Raw genomic sequence first — 6,858 nt, forward strand, 5'->3', positions numbered from 1 at the left:
ACTGTAAAGCGCCAGCAGCTATAAGACTTAACGATGGCCAGAATTTTCTCAGTGCTTTATTGATACTAATCATTGAAAAAATAAATAAGAAAAAGAAGGGTTTATCTAAAACACCTTTATATTATTTGTATACTTTTGTACTAAATATTTATTTGTTTGAATTTGAGATTAACATCTTCAACACTAGATGGCGCGTGCTGCTCAGTTATGATGGGACTACTGGGCCCATATATTGAACTGCGCTCGCAAATTTACTACTTATGGTGCCCTCGTTAAAATACGTCATTAAATATTATAACTCTGTGTAGAAGAAACACAAGAATAACTTTCAATAACTAGAACCTATACTAATTTAGTTCTCTCAGTGATAAAATTGGTGTTTTTTTCCAACGTTTGTTTGTTTATTTGTTTTAGGGCAAAGTCACATTGGGCTATCTGCTATGTCCACCGAGGGGAATCAAACCCCGGATTTTAGCATTATAATTCCGCATATTTACCGCTGTCCCACCAGGTAACATTCGAGTTTGTGAATTTTGTTTACTAGTATTGTATTATTTATTGAAATTTGATACTTCAGGCAGATACAGCGCAGAAAACCCACAATATAATTCTGCACCAAGACCGAAAACGAACATAACATAAGAACAATTAACCATAACTAAATTTTAATAGCACACGAAGCATACGAAAGTCAGAAGACATGGAATGAAGAAAATGCTGTAGTTTAGTAAAATAAAAACTGAAAATCGAGAATCTCATAACGATTTTGCTTTAAATAATACAAATTATCTTTCATTCTCTGGAAACTATCCATTTCATAACAGTTTAAAGGAGTAAAACAAAGAGTGTTATTTGTTAAGATGAATCAACCACTTCTCAGTGGGATGTATAAAAATAAAATCATGAAGAACATTTCTTCATTTGAAACTTTTAACATCTGACGTTTAATTTCTGTTCTCACGATAACAACAACAACAAAAAGCTATAAAACTAATAGATAAGACCTAAGATATATCTTATGAATTTTAAGGATTGCTACAAACATTTATCAAACTGAGCAGGTTATTCAACAACCTTAAAATAAAGGCCCGACATGGCCAGGTGGTTAGGGAGCTTGACTCACAATCTGAGGGTCGCAGGTTCGAGTCTTCGTCCCACCAAACATGCTCGCCCTTTCAGCAGTGGGGGCATTATAATGTGACATTTAATTCCATTATTTGTTGGTAAAATAATAGCCCAAGAGTTGGCGGTGGGTGGTGATGACTGACTGCCTTCCCTCTAGTCTTTCACTGCTAAATTAGGGACGGCTAGCGTAGATAGCCCTTGTGTAGCTTTGCACGAAATTCAAAAACCAAACCTTAAAATACAAAATATATTTTTCATTCTAGATAACTTCTAGTCAACTAATACCAGAATGTCTATACAATGTTAAAATCATAAAGACTTTTAATTTTCTCTATCTGTACGATGTTTGATGTCAATTTAACGTTTTCAGAAATGCATATCAGGGTAGGTGAATATAACGTCATAACCTTCTTCTATTTTTTTTCCAACCAAAAACATCAACTCTTCCAAATAAATTACAGCACTTCCAGTATAATACATTATAAGCCAACAAAAATACTTTTTATTATTTGTATCTCTAAAATTCTATCACAGTGGTAGGTCTAGTGAGTAAGTATTATTTCGTGGCGGTTTCGATAGACGTAAACTAGGTTTACTTGGACTTTAACTGAGGCTTATTGTATAATGGATGGCCGCAAGAGGCTCACAGTATAAAGGATGGTTGCGTGGTTGATCCAATATATCCCTGATAAAGGTAATGGGTTTGTGATTTTATATAAAGTGGATTACACCAACCAATTGTAAGCTATTCTAAGATATACGATAAGTTTGTAGAAATTAGTAGTTATCTCACAGCAACCAGATAAGATAAACGTACAAAATGCTTTTTAAAGTTAAAAAAGACGGTATCACGATGAAGAAGTTTACCAAAAATTCAGACCATAGGTTCACAGTGTGGACTTCCTAAGATTCACAAACAGGGATGTCTAGTTAGCACAATTGTTTTTAGTGTAGACACCTATACTCAACCTCTAGTAAGATTTTTTACTATGATTTTGAAAGAGTTTTTACAGAATGAATATTCTATTAAGTATACCTTTGACATCGCCAATCATTTCAAGCAAACACAGTTTAATTAATGTATTCGTCGTGCTAGTTATGATATCGAATCATTATTCACAAACATGCCCCTGGATGAAACCAGTAGTCTTTGTTATAATATTGTGTTTGCTGAGCATGAAATATTTACAGGTATAACTCAGTGTTTCTCAATCTTTTTGTTTACTTGTTTGTTGTTGGTTTTTGATTTGTTTTGTTCAAGACACCACATAGTCTACTGTTTCCACGGCACCCCTAACGTTTTATAGCTTAGTTAATAGTGGCATAGCCAATGAGGGTGGAGTCACAAAGATAAGAATATTTTGCTAAAATCTCGCGGCACCCCATTTGAGAAACACTGTTGTAACTAAATATGTTTAAACAAAATCCTTACGTTTTGCAACGAAAGCAACACGTTTTATGTTTAAGAGTAAATATATTGGAGTGGCTATAAGCTACTGCCTTTCTACTGTCCTTGCTTAAGGTTTTACCGTGCTTTCGTGAAAAAGTTTGGTTACAGTCCTGTCCTGCACGTTTTAAATTTGTGTATTAAAGAAGACAAGTCGATGAAACTTTTGTGGTGTTTTACCATGTTAAGTGTTCAACTAATTTCTCCAGTTTTTGAACGTTAAGTTTACCGTTGAAAATCAACAGAATGACGAAGTCACGTTTTTAGATATTCATGTCTTAAATAATCAGGGACTACTTGCCGTTAAAATAACAATGAATTTAACTCACATTTTGAAAGTTTCTCCCCTTCAATGTTTAAAGAAAATCTGGATAAATCCCTGTTAATGTTATACAGAGCGTTCGGAATATCAGGAAACCGAAATATTTTTAAAGAAAATTTGAAAGAACTTAAAAAAATGATGAGAAGAAACTGTTTTCCGTTGTCGTTCCTAAATAAAATATTCCACGAAAAAAAAAACTGTTGTTATGTTAGATATTCCGAAAAAACTGTTAATTTAGTTATAAACTACTTAGATATTATTTTATACTTGATTAAGAAGAAAGTTATCTAACAGCTACACCCAGAAATTTAGTTAAAACGTGTCTTTAAAACAGAGTATTGGTTAAAAGGTCTCTTCAACTTTAAAGACAAAGAACATCAATTTAATACTTGTTAGTGGTATACGAGTTCACGTGCCCGAGGAACAACCGGGAATATATTGGATCAACCACTAGAAGGCTCTGTTAAAATGTACAAGACCAGGAGAACTATCTGAACGAATCTGGTGTTGTGTTTATCTCAAGTTTTTTTTCACACCGTTCTCCGTTTCCGGGAAGAATTTCAACTTAGAATGCTAGAGACTGACTCTTGCCATCTAGCTTAGAAAACCATTACTTAACCAGAAGATGAACGCATTGTCACTACATCTTCAACTGTGAAAATATGGTGGGTTAGTATATTTGTAATTTATCGTAACTTGATAGTAACGTGGTTATTTGAAACGTTACATTCAATACGTTCTTATCGTGGTTATTTCATATGTTACATCCTCACTAATTGGCTCCATATAATCCAATCAATATGCCTAAAATTAAAGTATCCCAGAATTATCACAAAGGTATTCTTATCAGTAACAGAGTAGATTTCATCATACAATTTCTCACTGATTTTATCTATCTGATCAGAACTTCGATCGTTGAATATAAGGTGTGCTGAAAACTTAAATATAACATTAATTACAGCATACTACTGTATGAATTTAATAATCTCTATGTCGAATAAAAGTTGATAAAGGCATTTATAACATTTAAATAATTATTTTATTACATAGATACACTACAAACGTGCTTTTTTTTGTTTGTTTGTTTTTTGAATTAAACAAAAATATTATTATGATTATTAGAGGCAATGAAAGCCATTCATGACGCAGTCCTGTCAGGAATATTTCTCTAAGGGAAATTTCGTGGTACCTTCTCATCCGGACCCAGCATGGGCAGGTGGTTAGGGTGCTCGACTTACAACCTGAGGGTTGCGGGTTCGAATTCCCATCCCACCAAATATGCTCGCCCTTTCAGCCGTGGGGGGCGTTACAAGTGACGGTCAATCCCACTATTCGTTGGTAAAAGTTGGTGGTGATAACTAGCTGCCTTCCATCTCGTCTTACAGTACTAAATTAGGGATGGCTAGCGCAGATAGCCCTCGTGTAGCTTTGCGTGAATTTAAAAAAAAAAAACCTTCTTATCCGTGTTACACTTTCTTACCTAACTAGTGCCATCTACCTTATCTGTCGGTACTAAATAAAATTATAAGCGAGTTATTATAAGAAAAATTTGTGGATGGAGAATTTTCAGTTTTTCCTTATTTGTGTATGAACACTTGCCTAACCATATTTTGCTGTACTGTGAAAAGATATTAGTCGGCTTAGTGAACCACTTTTATTAGGAGGCCAAAATATACCCATCATTTGTGCATTGTTAAACGAAAACGTATAGAAGATGAGAAACTGTAAAGTGTGTAGATTGTCATACAAATATAAACATATTTTACTTGGAAGTGAACTTAGTTTATTAAAGCAGCCTCGTGCATTTTTCGTGATCTCTGTTCTTGTAATTCGATAACATAATAAAAAATTGTACAATATCCTCCTGTTAGTCCTATTGATAAAATAAACTGAAGGCACTGTTACTTTTAGACAAACATTCAGAAATTATTGCCGGGGTGAATAATATCCTAAGTAAACATTGTCTATGCAGTTTCATTTACAAATTGAAATATAAGTTACAAACAACATGTTTGGAAGTTACGTCGATTGGTTTATAACCTTTACATGGTAATAATATTTTGATGATAGAAAGATGACATCACTTACCTGCGCTGAGTTCAAAGCTTACAAAAAAGAAAATTGGAGCTCATTGAATATTTTCTGTTTGTTTAGGTATAGAAGGGTAACTTACTGTGGATTTTAGGATAAACAAATTGCACTTCGCATCTTGGAGCTGTGGGTGAGTTATAAAAGTGGAAGTCAAATCCCACTTTTTTTTTAATTAGAGTAGTCCAAAAGTTAGTGGTCGTTGTTGTTGACTAGTTTCCTTCTCTCTAGTCTGTAAAACCAAATAACGGCTAGCAGAGAAAACCTATTTGAAGCTCTGCGGAAATATCTCAAATAAACCAAATATATTTACTATTTGTTTGTTTGTAGCTAAGCACACAGCTACACAATCTGTGCTGTGCCAACCATAGGTATGGAAATCCGGTTTTGATAATAATAAATCTATTTACTAAAAAAGCTTTGTTTTTTTGAAACCATAAATAATTCTAATGATCCATTTATTTTCTGTTAAATTTTATAACTCACGCCTCCAAAATTAATAAATAATTAATAGGAATTTGATTCACTGCAGATAAACTTAAGGACAATGCGAAACACTTTAACTGATTGAACATAATCAATGTTTCTATAACCGTTAATTTGTTTCGATTATTTGAAATATATTCTACTATTATCACATGTCTGAAGATTTCTTTAAAAATTGATTTCGAAAACTATTTCCTTATGAACTTTGAAATACAATGTTGTTGTTTTTCATATGTAAACCTGATGTTATAGCATTATTTTCTGTTAGTGTTATCTTATATAGTTGATATTATACGGGATTATTTGTTTGAGAGATTCTTAAACCCCTTTTTGTTTGGTACATATTTTAAACCTTTTTTTTAAAAAAAACAAAAACGCCCCCAGTGGCGCAGCGGTATGTCTTTGGACTTACAATGCTAGAATCCGGGTTTCGATATCCGTGGTGGGCAGAGCACAGATAGCCCATTGTGTAGCTTTGTGCTTAATTATAACCAACCAACCAAAAAAAGATGTTTAACAAAACTTAAAACAGATTCACTTCCCTCTGTTGGGAAATAACGTAAACAAAGATTCGATAGTTTATTTAATAGTTCACGTATTAAACAACAAATGATAACAACTTGCGATGAAATCTTAAGCACGACGTTTTTTTTTCAAATATTTACAACGAGGCTTATGAAGAAGGCAACGTTGAGATGTGTCTATCCCTAAGCATGTTACAAATTATAACGCAAATAAACAAGATGAAATAAATACCTATTATTATTTAAATGCATATTAATAGTGTTATATTGAATTTTTTTCAGAATACAAGAAACCTGACCGCTTTCGAAAATTCTTCTTCTTCCTTTTTCAAGAATGAAAATGAAGATAGAACTTCCGAAAAAGCCCAGATTATTGGGCATTATAATTTATCTCGTTGTTTATTCCACGCGATATCATTTAGATTTAATTCCACTCTCGTGTTTATAGGCTAATAAGGTAAAGTTTGGTAAGTAATGAAGGATATTTTGTTTGTTTGTTGAATTTCGCGCAAAGCTACTCAAGGGCTGTCTATCTGCATTAACCGTCTCTAATTTTGAAATGATAGTCTAGAGGGAAGGCAGTTAGTCAACACCGCTTACCGCCAACTCTTGGGCTACTCTTTACCAATGAATAGTGCGCTTGATTGTTACTTATAACGCCCCCACGGCTGAAAGGACAAGACAGCTACTCAAGGGCTGTCTATCTGCATTAACCGTCTCTAATTTTGAAATGATAGTCTAGAGGGAAGGCAGTTAGTCAACACCGCCTACCGCCAACTCTTGGGCTACTCTTTACCAATGAATAGTGCGCTTGATTGTTACTTATAACGCCCCCACGGCTGAAAGGACAAGTATGTTCTGTGAAA

Source organism: Limulus polyphemus, unplaced genomic scaffold, assembly GCF_000517525.1.
Source record: "Limulus polyphemus unplaced genomic scaffold, Limulus_polyphemus-2.1.2 Scaffold88, whole genome shotgun sequence".
NCBI classification, from domain to species: Eukaryota; Metazoa; Arthropoda; class Merostomata; order Xiphosura; family Limulidae; genus Limulus; species Limulus polyphemus.